This window comes from Peromyscus leucopus, chromosome 14, assembly GCF_004664715.2.
Source record: "Peromyscus leucopus breed LL Stock chromosome 14, UCI_PerLeu_2.1, whole genome shotgun sequence".
Taxonomy (NCBI): Eukaryota; Metazoa; Chordata; class Mammalia; order Rodentia; family Cricetidae; genus Peromyscus; species Peromyscus leucopus.
Window position 1 is genome coordinate 13,433,053 of NC_051075.1, and position 16,853 is coordinate 13,449,905.

General features: G+C 42.9%; 1 protein-coding gene across 48 annotated transcripts in view; it reads left to right on the forward strand.

Moving 5' to 3' along the window:
• Nucleotides 1–28: 28 nt before the first annotated feature.
• The window catches only part of Nrcam (neuronal cell adhesion molecule), a 280,815-nt gene continuing 263,990 nt past the window's right edge, over nt 29–16,853 (forward strand). For 45 of the 48 annotated variants that reach the window (XR_003735962.2, XM_028882712.2, XM_028882716.2 and 42 more), the window contains exon 1: nt 350–544. The gene's annotated coding sequence lies outside the window, so the exon portion shown is untranslated. Of the gene's footprint in view, nt 138–344; nt 545–16,853 lie in introns of those variants that run through there. The other 3 variants (XM_028882726.2, XM_028882737.2, XM_028882713.2) reach the window with 2 other exon arrangements.

Sequence of the window (16,853 nt, forward strand, 5' to 3'; positions counted from 1 at the left end):
TTCTGGAATATCTTCTGTAGACATATCCCAGTCACCCGGTCCCTCTGAACACTCACGTCCTGCGTTCCTGGCACCCCCACAGCCACCACCTCACTCGCTGCGCGGTGGCTGAGGTCCGCAGTGGCGCGACCGCTCAGGTGTGGGGCCACCCAGTCCCCAGGGCGCACGACGCTGGAGCCCATTCGCTGGAGCCGCAGCTGCGGGAGGGGGGGGGGAGGGGGTTGGCCCGGAGGGGAAGGGGCGGGCGACGCCAGGAGAGTGCGGGGGAGGGGGACGCGGGGACGCTACGAGAGTCGGGAGGGGCCTGAGCGCGACGCTGGGAAAGGGGAACGGAGGGCGGGAGCGGCGGGGACGCGCGCTTCGCCTGGGTCGCCGGCGGAGGCGCGCAGCAGTCCGAGCCTCAGACGCGCGGGAGCGAGGGACCGCGCAGGGACAGCCGGACTGGGGCAGCTGGAGGCGACAGCTTCTGAAACACGCACGACAGCTGCGTTCCGGGGTCTTGGGCAGTAGCGCCCCGGCGGGACGGTGGGCGCGGCGCGAAAACGTGAGTAGCCCTGGGTGTGTCTGGCGGTGGCACTGGTGACACTCAGTCCTGGTGGGTGGACGCGGCTGGAGCGGAGCGAGGAGCCGGAGGCTGCCGCGTTGTCACTCGGACACTGGCTCCCCGGCTCAGCACAGGCTCTTGTAGGAGTCTGGCAGCGTCTGCAGCACCGGCGAAAGAGGTCGGCGACTTGGTTTTCCCTTACAAGCCCTTGACACAGCGGCGGGCGCCCGCTGGAGAAAGGAGACGCGCGCTGGGGGAGTGCGTGGCTCAGACCCCGCAGCTCCGGTGTCGCCGGCGGGCATCCACCAGCTCCTTAGGTCCCGGGTCAACTTCTGTCTGGGAACCGGCGCCCCACGCCTTCCCGGAAGCCCTGCCTAGTGGTCGGCTTGTGGATAGATGGGCAGCACACAGTTTTCCGGGCTGGGACGCGGAGGACCCGGAGTGTCACAAGACAGGGTCGCCGGGCGAGGAGCGCCTGAGTCCCGCGGGGCGCGCAGCAGCGTGCGCGCGATCGTGTCCCCGCGGACACATCTGGGCGTGGGCTTTGTTCAGATGTGCTCACACCTGCGCGAATCGCCGTGCTCAGGGGGCGACACTGACTGCCCTCCTCGGCTCTCTCAGCCCTGGCGAGGACTCGGGGAATCAGAGAACAGGACAGACATTGGAGTAGGCGCGCTAGGGACACTTGCAGGAGGCTTTGTTGGCCTCCAGGTGAGGGCCCTGGCAGTCCCCTCACCACACCCAGCCTCTGAGGACAGGGGGCTTGTCAGGGCTGGCGTGCCGGGTTTGAGACAGACTGGAAAGAGCCTCTTCCCTGGCCCTGCTCGCAGTGGTGGGATCTGACAACAGCTTCGCCCAGGGATGCTGTGCTGAGCCTGGAGTAACTGCAGGCGCTGGAGCATCATCTAGCTGAGAGCGCCATCTGCGCCCGGCACCGCCCCGGGCCCTCCAGGCAGCGCGGGTGGGCGCCGCTGCACGCTGGTTCCCGCGGTGTGCGGGCCGAGACATTCTCGGCCCGCATCTGCCACAGCACAGAGGGGGGACGGGATGTCGCAGTAGGCAGAGCCGTGGAGCCATTCTCTGAGAAGTGTTCTCCGGGTAGCAGGTGCAGCAGGAGAGTTCCCAGGGTCCATAGGGCTGGTGGACAGGTTATTTCTTTCCCTTGGCTCCGGGCTACCTCTTCATAACCTGAAGCTGGCTGGCGGTCCCTGAGCTCCGGCCAACACAGAGGGAGGTCGCCATGAGCAAGAGTTTCTCCCCTACTTCACCCCTTCCCTCTCTCCCCCTCCGCCCCCAGCACCCACGGCTCCAGCACCGGTCTACATCAGTAGGGAAGATGTCCTGAGAGGGAAATGTAATTTTCCCTCCCTGGTCTTGGGTGGTTAATAGTCAGAAGTGTGGTTCTGAAGAGCAGGGCCCTTCCTTTCCGAGGCTCTAGCAGGAAACTGTGGAGCGGAGTGTAATGGGGCCGGAAGCCTTGGTTCAGCGCGCACCAGGAGCTCCCCCTGGGGTTGTTCTGAGAAGGAACACAGTGGTCACTGAAGACAAACCTGCTGAAGTTGGGCTGCGTCTGAAACTGTCTTATGCTAACCGTTCTCCACTGTGAGACCCTTCAGAGGTGCTGAAACAGTTTAAACAAGCAAATTCTTTCTGCATTAATGATACGGTAGCCAATGTTTTGGGAGAGCTTCAGGTGTACCGGAACTATGCACATACCACATTTCCCCTCAATTCCCCTAACAACCCTATTTTAAAAGAGGAGACAGTGGCTTAGATAGGTCAAGTAACTTTCAAGAGACCACTTAGTCAGGGAGTGGTGGAGCTCCTGGGATTGGCTTTTTATCTTCATGGTTTCCTATCCAAGACTTTGAAAGTGTGGCCTTACCAAGGCTTCTCATGAATTTAGAGGAAGCCTAAAGCCTGAGTATTCAACAACAAGAATGCTATGCCATTTAATTCTGACTTCTTCAGACTTTTTTTGGTAATAGGCAATACTATAATTCAGAAGACAGTATTATGGACAAACTTTTGCTCCTATAATTCCTTTATGTGCTTTTTTTTAAAATTCCTATTGACTTTTAGGAGTGTAGGTTTACACTATGGCCCACATGCACAGCTCAGGGGACAATTTTTTGGAAGAGGTCTTCTCTTCCCACATGTTTTGAGGCAGGGTCTCTCATTATGTCAGCTTTGTTGTGTGCTTGGCCTCCCAGCTCACTGCAGAAATACTGGGCACTGCGTTAGGATTTTTACCCGAGTTCTAGGGATCACAGGCTTGCATTGAAAGAGCCTGTACTGGCTTAGCGTTCTCCAACCCCAAGTCAAACATTTACGTTCAGCTAAAAGCCCCAATCCTAATTGCCCTTTGTAGATGGTTTGGACTATAGGAGAGTTATTCCTCAAATTCTATGCTGAGTTAAAATAGAGTCTTAGCACAGAAACTTAAGGAGACCTTCAGTATCCTAAATATGTGACAATGTGTGGTACTTTTATCAAGCCACTCCACATTACCAGTAGAAAAGAAGAATTAGAAGGAAAGTATTATTGACCATCCCTGTCATAGCTGTTAGAATTATTACAATTGACCAGCCAATTGAAAAAAAAATCGATTAATTTTTGCTTTTACAACCCTGACCCATGAAAATTTCTAAGTGGTTCATATTATTGGGGCTATAGTGCTATAGTAGACATTAAAACTTTGGGCTTGATAGTTTGAATTTCAAAAGTAGTGCAACAAACAGGTCTTAGAGAACTGCCCTGGCCAAGTACTGCAGGGGAGTGATGTGGCCATGGAGTGAGGGCAAATATCCTTATATCACAGTGTTGTTGCAGCGGTGACCACACACGAAAAGGAAGCCGTCTTTGGGAATACTGCTTTCGTGCAGCCCATGTGGTGATAATGGCCAGGTGAAGTGCTCCAAAAGTGTGTGTCAGAGGGTGCTGAGAATGTATAGACCTGGCTGTAGACAAATTTCTTAGGGAGCTCTTCAGTTATCGATTTTATTAGTATCATTTTCCTCATGTGATGGATAGAATGGAATCTGTACGTACTATGTCATGTACCTACAAAGGTACTGTTTAGTACCTTTAGGAATTCCACAGAAGGTTTTCTGTAAAGAGATTTTTGTAAAGAGTTTGTTCATTCATTCATTAATCCATTATTCATACGTATTTACTGAGTGAGTGGCCTCTTGTTCTGGGCAGGGGAGTGAGAGTGATGAGCATAACATTTCTATCATCAATGACCACAGATTTACTTTTACAAATCATAAATGTTCAGCTTGTAAACTTGCACAAGCTTACACGCCGGCACTCAAGTCCTGGAACATAGCGTAACACCACCTGTAAAACGCCCCCTGTGACCTCTTCCTGTCACCATTCTCCTGAAAGGTAGCCATTAAATATCATCATGCTGACGCTCTCATCATGACAGCTTTAAGTCCCAACATGAAGCCTCCGTCAGCTGCTACTGGAGTCTCATCTTAAAGAACAGTTTCTGTCTGAGAAGGGGGACAAATAGGGCTGGAACAAGGCAGCTCTGCTGTGCTTGCCTGCGCTGGGAAGCTTCCTGTGTGTGTGTGGCTCTAAGGAGTGTTTAGGTCAGCTTTCAACTGCTGGGATGGTAGATGAATAGGGCGTGATTTGCAAGTGATGGACATTTGCAAATGTGCCTGGATTGAGAGAGCACACACAGCTTTTTCAGAGGACCTGAGTATGGTTTCCAGCACCAGTATCAGGGGACTCAAAACTGCATGCAACTTCAGCTTCAGGGGATCCAAAGCTTTTGGCCTCCACAGGCACCGGCATTCACACACTGTACATACCCAACACAGAGATACATACATTCACATCATTAAAAATAATAAAACAAAATCTTTAAAAAATCACTTAGACGTTCTTTCTATTTTAAATTTTATGTTTTTCCGTCCAAAGAAGCCCTTAACCTTCTTGGCAGATAAACAAACCTTCCTTGGCAGATGAGAATGAAGAAGAGACCTGGGTGCTAAGGGCAGGAATCTAGAGGCTTTTTTTTTTTTAACTCATTGTCTGCTCATGCAAATGAAAAGATTATTTTGCCTTTCCTCCCCTCTCCCCGCAAAAAACCTCTGTTGGCATCAAAGGGAAAAGTCCTTTTTCCCCCCAGATCTATTATGCTATAATTGACAAAAAGAAGTTACTTATATTTAAAGGCATGCAGTTTGATGTTTTGATGTAGGCATTCGTTATGAGATGATCACCCAATATAACTGACATATTCATCACCTTACCTTCTACATTACCATTTTCTTTCTCATTTTGAAGTGAGAACATTTAAGATCTACTGTCATAGCAAGCTTCAGGAAAACTTCAATAATACTAGAATATTATTGACCATAATCAATTCATTAGATATTCATTAGATATCCAGAATTTATTGTTCTAACCTAACAAACTTTGTACCCTTTGACCAATGTCTCCATTCCTGAGTCACATTCCCATCCCCATCCCCAATCCATGGAAACACCATTCAACTGTGTGCTTCTGAGTTTGACTGACATCTTTTTCTTGATCTTTCCTCCTCTTCCTCTGTCTCTTCTTCCTCTTTCCCAAACTCCTTCCTCTCCTCCTTTTTAATTATTTATTTTATATGTATGGATCTTTTGTCTGCATGTATACTTGCATCATATGCATGCAGTTCCCAAAGAGGCTAGAAGAAGGTACTGCATCCCCTGGAACTAGAGTTAGCTGGTTGTGAGAGGCCATGTAGGTACTATGACTTAAACCCAGGTCCCCTGGAAGAGCAGCCAATGTTTTTTTGAGCCATCACTTTAGGGCCCTTCTGTTTTGATACAGGGTCTTGCAATATAGCCTAGGCTAGCTTTGAATTCTCAGTATTCCTACATCCACTTCTCAAGTGCTAAGATTGCCAGTGTAGGCCACCATACCTAGCTACTAAAGTTCCTAGGAATGAGAAAGAATGTGTTATATCAACATATAGTTGTTGGTTTTCCTCCTCACTTTGAGAAGGAGATGGCTGCACAAAGGAGGAATGTACTAGATTCGGTTTGCCTCCATTTTTAGCAACTTATTCATAACCAGTTATCTTTCAAAGGAGAGACTAATTCAATACATTTATGTAAAATGTAACATTTTTTTTCTGGATTGCGTTTTACTGTAATAAAGTATAAAGTCTGTCATTGTAACCATCTAAAAATAAATAGATCAGTGAACTCACACTGTGAGAAACCAACACCACTGTCCAGCTCCAGCATCTTCATCTTCTCAAACTGAAGCTTGGTGTCTATTAAACAATTATTCATCTTCTTTTCTAATCTCTGACAAGTACCATTCTACCCTGTCTCTGTGAATTTGACCAAGTGTCTCAAACGAGTGGGGTCATCCCGCCTTTTATCACTGGCCTACCTTACTTTGCACAGTGTGTCAGGCTGTTCTTCCATCGCACTCCTAATTTCATTCTCTGTGCCATTTTGTCATTCATCTGTCAGTGGACACCTGGGTTACTTTACCTTTTGGCTACTTGTGTGATGCCACTATAAATATGGATGTATAAGTGTCTGTTTGAGTCATTGTTTTCAATTGTTTGGGGTATATACCCAGAAATCAGGCTGCAGAATCACATGACAACTCCTTTAAATTTTATTTTAGGATCACCATACTTTTTACTGTGATGATTGCATCATTTTGCATTCCCACCAATTGTGCAGTGGTTCCACTCTCCCCACATCTCAATCAACACTGGTACTTTCTGAATTCTTGATAAGAGCTGTCATAGTGGGTACAAAACTCAGTCACTTCTACATTTAAAGCTACAGAGGAAAGAACTGGGGAGATGTCTCCATGACACTTACCATGGAGTCATGAGGACCTATGTTCAGACTCCCCAAACCCATGAAACGCCAGATGTGGCATGCTTTTGAAATCACAGTGCTCCTACAGAGAGATAGGAGCAGAGATAGGATCTCTGAAAGTTCATGGTGCTGCCTCCCTGTAAGGCAGTACAGTAGTGAGAAACAAGGGACCCTGCCTCAAACAAGGTGGAAGACAAGGACTGACACAGGGTGTTCTCTACACAGGTCATGGCACACAGTGGCCCCACACACTCAAACACACGCTTACCATGCAACCACAAACACAAAATAAAGCTCTAAATTAGTATGTCCTATTTTATAAACTCAAAAGTTTTTCAATTTTTTGATTTAATACTTATTAATTAGGAGTTGCACAAGCTTCAACAACTATTGTTGACCCTATATCTTGTACAAAGCCTGAAACAGATTCTGTGATGTGTGTGTCACAACTCCAGTGTGATACAGCATGGTTATGTCTGTCCTGTTGATATTTTAGTGTACTGAATCAGAATATATATGTATACATATATACATATATATACACACACATATATGTCTGTGGTGTATTTGTGCCAAATGATCTTGTTACAAAAGTAGATTAAATTATTACACCTTTTTTATTACCCCAAAGTGAAATCATTTTAATTTACATTAAGAGCACATGTGCCCCAGGTCTGGAACAGACAGGAACATCTTCATGCTGAACGTTTAGGGATGTGCTGGAATTGTAAATTACTTCTCTGCACTGGGCATTTCTCCCTGGCATTAACTCTTCAAAGATGACATAACAACCCTCACCACCCAATTATAATTGCTTAGCTGAGCTAATAAAAAAAAGATGTGGTGTCAACTTAATTGACCTATTTTATTGGCCTACAAGATTGGAATTACAAATTAGAAAAAAAAATAACAGCCTAATGGAGGGTTTCCCTCAAATAATTAAAAAGCTGGTGAATGTAAGAATTTTCCAGTGTTGATCAACACAGACTCCTGTGCTGCTCACACTAGCGAAGGTCTTACTTGGTCTCCAAACACCACTAGCAAGGCCTATCTAGTACTGTGTGTTCTCTTGTTATCTTCTCTACTGTCCTTCTTTATTTAATTCACAGGAGAATGATGATGACAGTTACTGTTATACCAAAGAAAATGATAACAGGAAATATTGGAGATAGTATTTTACATATTATGTGTGCTTATAATATAGTCCACATTTTATGATATGTGTGGTGTGTTGGTTCAAAACCCACTCCAACTAGAAAAGCCTATTCCCAGGGCAATCAGAGGGAATCCTGTAGGAGGTCTTCCACGGGGCACTATGCAATGAATTTGATTTATCTTTCTCAAGTGGGTTGAGAGCATTCAAAAAATCCAGTGTGTGTATTCAGCATATAGTGATCTTTTCTCCAAATTTCAACTTTAAAGCCAATTCCATGCCACTTGGATGGTGTGATTTAAGCATGCATTTTTGATAAACATAGCAACATTACAAATGTAGCTTACACACTATGAACATATTCCCTCAAGGGAAGAGGAGAGGAGAGGAAGAGTGCTAATTTCCCACTAATTATGCCTTAAGGTAAGAATGGACTGTGAAAGAGCTTCATCCTGGAGGTTGTTTTTTTTTTTTTTTTTTTTTTTTTTTTTTTGGTTCTTTGAGGGAGGATGGTTTGCAAGCAAGCAGCCTTCCAAAGCCTGGTGCGCCTTTTCAGTCCCTCACCTCAATAGAGCTGAAAGGACAAGAGCGAACAAAGGAAGCCTGTTTTGCTTGCCCCACTTGCTGGGCTGTTGTCTTGGCCCTTTTCAGGGAAGGAGGGGGGAGCTGGGTCAAAGTTGAAGAACACTGAAAAGGAATTCAAGCTTCATGTCGAAATTTGAATTATAGCTTCAGTTTGAGTGCAGTGTAAATTAGTTTGAATTGAAATTTTGAATCTCTGGAAGCTTAAGTGACAGATGGTGCTGGAGCTCTCTCTGTAGCCCTGCATGGCATACCCATAATGTTGGGTGCCCAGGCCAGGCACTTGGTAAACATCTAGTTAACTGACAAAAGTTTGAACACTGTAGGAAGTGCAGTGTGATGCCGTACAGTGCATTAAGACATTGGACTGTGTGAATTAAGGGGAGGCCCCTTGTGTCTGGCACACACTCAGATGCGCTCGTCCCCTCTAATTGCATTGCAAATATTCTTTTGATTATTCTGTGGCTTTCCCCTCTCTTATCTGGTTGAATAAAAACAGAAATGCCCAACCAGCTCCCATGTAAAACTACATCACAGTATTTTGATATCGTCTGCAGAATATTTTTATGTATAGTAAAGTGAATTTGTCATAAATATTGACTAATCAATGGGTTTTTCTTCCCTATATAGTATGTTTATGGAGAATGATTTGGGCTTTCTGGTTCTGGTGGTGATGATGATTTATATTTGTTATTATATATAAGTTATTAATATGACACATAGTTCTATTCAGTTTGGTAGGTAGTATCCAATTAAAATGTTTCAATAGATATGAGCTACAAAAATAAAACAGTTAGTAGGAAGTAGAGTATAAATAAAATAAAAAAATAATTTTGGCTAATTTAAAACTTCCTTAGTTTTCCATAAAAATAGTACTTGAAACAAAAAAAATCTCAGTTCTTGGAAATAGAAAAATTGAGAATTGAAAACTTAGTAAGTTTTGTTTTGTCAATTGATTCTTTAAATTATTTGATGAACTTGTCTTTGGTTCTAAACACTCACTCACATGTGTATGAATGCACACACATACATATACAAGAAGAGAGATTTCTGCTTCCCGAGGAATAACATGGAAATAACTCGAATAAGCAGTGAAGGGGAAATTTAGCCAAAAGCTAATTTGCTTCATATTAATTCTTTTAGCTCCTATGATAGAATTCATGCTTCTTACATTTATAGCTGAACGACATTTACACTGCTGGGACAGGGCTTTTAAACTCCATGGCTAGAAGTATGTGTTTCTGGTAGCAGTTACCATGATGCAAAATTATAATAGATGGAAGGATACTCGAAAGGTTGACTGCTCCCCTGGAGCCCTGAGGGGATGTTTGAAGTAGCAGATAGTGAGAAAGTTCATGGTCTGACTCATTTTCTGGAGCTGAGAATGAGAAATTAGAGACGAGGACCTAGAGAGGGTTTCACTGGAGAAAAAGCTCAATTGTGCCCTGAGAATTGTGATATCCTGGAGAAGTGACCTGTGGCAGAAGGCATAAGACTTATGTAAGTAATGGGCAGAGTGAGAGCAGAGCAATGTAAGTCTAATGATACAGAATCTCAAGGAATAAAATAATAAAACTGTATGGTGATCACCTGGCTAATAGAGAATAACCTTTATTTCATATTATCCAGTATTGGATATATTTTATTTTATTATGAAACTTCAGGTCATTGAAGAAACTTGAACATCCTAAGACAAAAATAGTTCATAAAATAATCTATAAAACAAAATATGACAACATGTTTTCATTGAAAAGAAATTGAGAGTTTCCTGAGAAGTGACACCTAAAGTTATCTTAGTATTTATACTTTATGATATGCTTTAGCAGTTAAATTCTTGGCCAGGTCTGCTCTTTCTTCTAGCCATTTTATTTCTTTATGTCCTAGTGGTCACCTTGAGGAAGTTAGATAAATGTACTGTGAATTTAGTCAACCTACTTGGGATTATTATTCATTTCTAATAATGTTCTTTCCTTTGCGCAGAATTATATGACTCAGCTTCTAAAATACATCGAAGTTCAATTCAGGGCATTTTTTATAGGTGTGTGTAAGGAGAGAATGTATTCATTCAGTCTACTGAAGAGGGGTAGCACACAGATACACAGGGAAACTTCATCAAATGAGGTCAAGTCAATGAAGAGGAAGACAAGTGGAAATGAAGAAAAATATCTCAATTGCATGAAAATACTGGTTCTTTGCTCTAAATAATATTGAGAGGCTGGGTTCCACATGTCAAAGAGAAAAGGATAACTAAGTAGTTATCCAGGTTCACTGGGCCATGCTCTCTAACAAAGGCATGGGGTGAGATTTCATGCTTCGCCCTGGTCTGAAGACAGGTGAAGTCTAGACCATGGGAAATCAAACATTCACGATTGAATACTTGCAAATTCTTCAGAATGTGATTTGCTTTAGGCTTCTAAATCAGGCACTTGAGCTGGCAGGTGAAATGCTTCAATGAAGAGTGGTAATATTTCTTAAATCACTGTAAGTCCATCTTAAATGCTCTCTTGGTGACCCCAAGGACCTCCACTGTAATTTTCTACCTTGTGCACCGACGATAATTCTGGATCGACACAAGGTTTTCCTTTCCCTCACTTGCATGTTACGTGTCCTTTCCCTCTGGGGGTTGTGTGGGTGGCAGCATGCTCATTGAGTTAAGCATTTTCTGAGATTGATTTCTACCACACGAATTTGCAGACACTCGAATCAAGGCACACAGGGCAAAAAGGAAAACTAAGAAAGCCTGCTGCAGCTTTAAAACCAGGACTCTGTTCCCACTTTGGTGGCCCCTCCATCCTTCTATATATTATTTGCTTCATATTTGGAGATGTGAGTTGAGTTATTGCAGGGCCTTTCCCATCTAGTTAGTGAGTTATAGGGATTGGGTTCAAGGCATGGCTGCTGCATTGAGAGATTACTCTAGGGTTGACAGTTATATAAATTGCATCCTTAGTTTATGAAAGTTTGAAAAGTGTTAGTTCACTCTACGTTGATCAAAAAAACCTCTTTTGGTTGCATGACTTGGAAAAAAATACCTATGTATTTTTCTTCCTCAAAGAATATTATTGAAATACTAGGACTTTTTTATCCCCCACCCCTGCTTCAAGAGGGCATGTAACTATCACAAATGACCATTGAAAACAAATGTGCAGAGAGAACAGCGATGTAGATGTATGCTGTGAGGTGGAACAATTTGATTCACCATTGTATTCTGGCCAGTTTGACTCAGGTGTATGCAGTTATCTTACATCTTCAGTGAGATTTGTGTGTGGTAGCTTGAATGTATTTGACCCTCCTAGTCTCATAAGTAGCGGCATTATTAAGAGGTGTGGCTTTGTTGGAGTGGGTATGACCTTGTTAGAGGAAGTGTGTCACCGTGAGGGTGGGCTTTGAGGTTTCTTATGCTCAGGATGCTGCCCAGTGAGTCAGTTGGTTTCCTGTTGCCTGCAAGATGTAGCAGTCTCAGCTCCAGCACCACCTCTGCCTGCACACTGCCATGCTCCCTACCATGATGATAATTGACTGAACCTCTTAAACTGTAAGCAAGGCCCCCTCAATTAAATGTTGTCTTTATAAGAGTTGCTATGATTGCCGGTGGTGGTGGCACACACCTTTAATCTCAGCACTTGAGAGGCAGAGGCTGGCTTGGTCTACAGAGCGAGTTCCAGGACAGACTCCAAAGCTACACAGAGAGACCCTGTCTCAAAAAACAAACAACCCCTCACCCCCTCTACAAAAAAGAGTGCCCTGATCATGGTGTCTCTTCATAGCAATAAAAACCCAAACTAAGACACTGTGTCCACCTGATTTTGAACCAACGAAGTGGTCCCATACTACAGTTTGATAGACTGAAGCTTTTATCAAGGCTGTATAATTAGAACTATTGAAAATACATTATATTCAGTGTTTCCAACAAATGGAGGTGGTGTGTGTGTGTGTGTGTGTGTGTGTGTGTGTGTAGGACTAAATTAATGTGATAAAATAAGGTGTGCATTCAACAAATACTTTTCATCAGTTGGATTCAATGTCAGTGATAGATTAGATGAACTCTAATTGAGTTTGTTTCAAACCATAATCACATTCATATTTTTAAAGGAGACAATCAGTCATTTCTGTGTGTGTGTGAGTCATGGATATCTAGTGACCTTACAAACCAGTAAGTATAAAACCCATTAAATTTACTCATCTTACAAATGGCATGTGCTTAGAAATTTGATACAAATTTACAGTGAGGCTTGTGAGGAGATCGATTCATATCATTGTGTTGCTTTGTGCTTAACCTGTTCTCTGTTCCTTAAATGTGATGAGTACTGTAAAATAGTAGTTGGCCACCTGACGTAGACACTGAGCTTGAGAAATGAGAATGTAGGCTGGGTTGAACTGTATCCCCTCCAATTGATGGTTTCTATTTTATTCTTTTGTGTGTGTGGTGCTGGGGATTGAACCCAGAGGCCTCATTCACACGAGGCAAATGTTCTGCCACTTGGGTAAGTTTCCAGACTCCTATTTGAAGTCCTATCGCCCAGCACCTTAGAATATGACCCTTTTGAATATATGATTTCTATTTTTTTAAATGGGGCAACTGGGCTTGGTCTCAAATACAATATGATAAGTAGCCTGACTTAAATGGAGGAATTTAGAGAAAGGCAAATGAAAGAAAGCCATGTCAAAATGAAGGCAGGGCCCAAAAGCCAAAGACCAAAGATTGCCAGCAAACCACCCAGAGCTAGACTAAACACATGGAGCAGCCTCCTCCAAGTCCTCATGAGGAACTAGTCCACCAACCCCTAATCCTGAACAATAGGTTATATTTCTTAAGTCTTTCAGTATGAGGTACCGTGATACAGAAGCCCTAGGGAGTGAGCAAATACAGCATTAAATAATGAGTCCTTCTGTTTCTAATCAAGGAGGAGGAATGTCCCTCTATGTACATTTATCTAAGCATACATCTTTATCAGGCAAGTGTGGGTATCAAATGGGTATGTTGATATATATCTGATATTTAGATATGTAGGTATAAACCTGATGTTTAGAGAAGCCAGTACACTTTGAATTCAGGTACATTTGTAATAGGGTTTGTGTGGGGAGTGTTATTTTTATGAACCAGATAAATGAATGAGGTTGGAAGTTGAACTCCTGAAGACTCTTCTTGGTAATCAAGTTGGCCCTAACGTGGCTGCCTTTCTCAAGTGTAAATTGTTACCACCTGGAACCCTTTGGTTGCAGTCTCTGCAGGTGTCTTGCTGCTCATCAGCAGGCTCCTTTTGATGTGTTGGAATGCTGAGCTGTGGATAGTTACTCACACTGAGGAAGTCAGGTCTGGGATGGGCTCTCAGACGACCTCAGGGTGAATGCCGCTTTGAGTTTCGCAGCTCACAGTCATCAAGCGGCACTGCTGACCATTCCAAGGAGCCCGATTGCTGAGAGCTTGGAATTAACTTGACTATTAGTTAGATGATAAAGTCAATTCTGAAGCTAACTCGGCTGGTCCTTTGTGAAGTCTGCTCAGCTGGTGTGAATGGGTGCTCTTTATTTCCTCTAGAAACAGCCTTACCTATCCCAGACTCTAGGACCCTCTAGAGCAATAACCCTGGCTATGGTCCTTTGCATGGTGTTTAATGAACAGCTCCATTTAAAAAAAGAAAAAGGGTCGAAGTGCTTTAAATAATACAAATGAAATACTTTGGAGGGAGATTCTTGGAAAGAATGCCCAAGGACTGTATGGCTTTGTAAGATTCGGTGATTTCATTTTAACATACCAACCTTAATAACCATTCATTAATTGGAGATTTTCCTCTGGTAATAATATTTTGTCCTTGCTATGGGTTGAGTTTATTTATGTTCCTGTTGAATTCAACTAACATGAGTTCACCAGCATTCATCAAGAATAACTTTTAAAAGAAAATTAATTTTTTAAGAGAAAAACATAATTTTTTAAAAAGAAAAAATATTTCCTGATGGCTGTGGGTGAAATATAATCTTATCATTTCTCCCTTTCCTCCCTTCTAACCCTCCCATATACCCCTTCTTACTCTCTTTCAAATTCATAGCCTTTTTTCTTCATTAATTGTTGTTACATATATTCCTAGATATTGACCTGCACAGTCTGTATGATGTTACTTGTGTGTGTTTTCAGGGCTGTCCATGGGGTAACTAATTGGTGTGCTCTTTCCTGGTAAGGCTGTTTCTTCCACTCTCAGCATCCCTAGTTCCCTGTAGTTCTTTGTGTAGGGTTGATGACTCCTGGTCTTCCACAGACCACATTAGCATGTGTGTCTACTATTGTTACCCTTGCTGTGTCTCCTAGTAATATCAGAAGCTACACCCACAAAGTCTCACTGCCATGACTGCTTACACAGGAGCTGAACCAGGAACTACTTTTGAATCTTGGCTGTCTTAATTTCTCACCTGTTTTCAGTCTTCCTTTAATATGCAAAACAGCATATTGAAAAACACAAACTAGACAGGGGCAGAGTACAGGTGGAAATTTGTGTCTGAAAACAATGGTCCTACTGTAAACTCTTCAGCATTTATATACCTGGTTTGGAAGAAGTTTGTGAGGATTGCTTCCAGGGTTTACAGATTTAAGGACTGATCCAACTTTATTTGCAAATATATAAATATGGGCCAGTTGGTGTATTCTGTGCTACTTACTAGTTTTTGCATATGTTATATTCTTTGGAATTATTGGTCCATAATTGTTGTAGTTTAAAGTTTATAAACTAGACCACTTTGTTTATTTTCAGTTTCAAACAAATAGAATTCACCTCGGGCAACCAGTTACTGTTGAGGAGAGTAGAAATGAGCTCTATCATGGCTACATCTGCCTGCTCTGGCCATATTCTAAGGATAGTTTGAATCCTTCTCACGCTCTTGTCTCCACTGTTCAGTTAGGAGTAGGGCCAGTCATGAATATGCATGTGTCCCACACCTGTGACCATCAGACCTCCCATCAAGGAATAGCACAGTATCAGTTACTTTTGAAACACGTGACTCATAGCAGCTGCTGTCTGTGGCCCACAGGACTCCTTGCCCTGCATGACAGCTGTGTATCATATCCTGTGGGCTCACTACTTCAGCCACTTCCAAGGCCAGGATATCAAAGGGGCGGGGAGCGCATGCAAGACTACCAATCCCAAGGTATTATTAGTTCATTGGCAATCTGATTCAGAAGTGTGTGTGAGTGAGTGAGTGAGTGAGTGAGTGTGTGTGTGTGTGTGTGTGTGTGTGTGTGTGATGTCTCAGAATTTTAGAAAAAGAGTTCCTGTGGTTTTGACAACTTATTACTATGAATACATAGTAATAACAGTGGACATATTTGTTTCTTTGCCATAGGAGCACCTTCTATGAAGTCTCATTTAATTTCACCAAACCAACTTGTGAAGGAAGTTGTCAATTTTTTTTTTCTGTAAAGGGACAGATACTTAATGTAGTAGGCTTTATAAGCCATGGGATCTCTCCAGAAATATCATAGCTGGTATGCAATTGAACGAGCATGGGCATGTTCACATAAAACTTTCTTTTCACATTGGTACTGGGTCAGGTTTGGCCCGTGGGTCATGATTGACCTACTCTTACTTTATGCTGTTATACCCATTTTATAGATGAGGAAACAGTCTTAGAGAGTCTTAAACTGGCTATACTGGCATAGCTGCTGGGTGATTAGCTATGCATTTAATCTTTGCTTTAGCCTCAGTTCTTGCACACTACTAAGGTCTCTAACAGAGAAGCCCACATATGTCGTGACTTATGGAGAATGAGTCAAACTCTGAAGGGAAATATGTAATAAACAGTGTCAGCCAGTGTCCGCAAGATGCTAAGTAAGTAAATGTAGGTAGTCTGTTTTAGCACATTAGAGTGAAGTGTCTTCGTTCTTGACTATTTGAGTGGTGATTTTAGAATTCCCTATTTTGATATAGCTGCTATTTCAGTCAATAGGCTTGCTACAAGCAAATGACATATAGTTTTAAAAAAACATGTGAATGTTTGCCTTTTCAAGTGTACTTATATGTAGGTAGTCTGTGTCTTCTGTAGTGTGATATCTTGCATACTGAAAGGAAGATGTTTATTTTCACTAAAGAACATCCCATAGAAGAGTTCCTATCCCATTTAACATAAAACCCTTGAAAGAATTCCAAATTATTCCCATCATCCCAGGATGGACATGTCCTTTTGTGTTTATTTCCATGGTAACAGGTGAGTTTCGGCTACAGAATAGCAGACCTTACATGATAACCATCCAGCTGACCTTGCTGAGCACTCTCTAAGGGAATTAATAGTGCTTCCTTGTGTCAAAACAGCACCTGAGACAAAATTGCAATGGCCTGCGGTGTTCTTTTCATTTTATTTTAAATTAAATTATTCTTGTATAGCAAGTTCTTTAAAGACTGAAGGTCCTCAGAAAGTGCCAAAATTTTGAAATACTTACTTTAAGACAGCTGTTCAGAATACCATGAACAAGCAAGCCTCAGAGATGTTCCTGGAATACCACAAAGAGCTCCAGAACTCAGCGTTCATCGCTGTGGGTGAAGAGAGCTAGAGGATGATGTGCGGCCAGCAAATGGGGGCTTCATGTTGCTGCCGCACTTTTCATCCTGTGAGACTAGCTCAAAATGGAGCCACTCCCTGATAGAGAAACCAGAGAGTGAAAACTCTTGTGCAAAGGTAACTCTATTCTCCTTGGAGAGCTGAAGTCTTTGAATGCAACTAAACCTCTATTCATTACCTT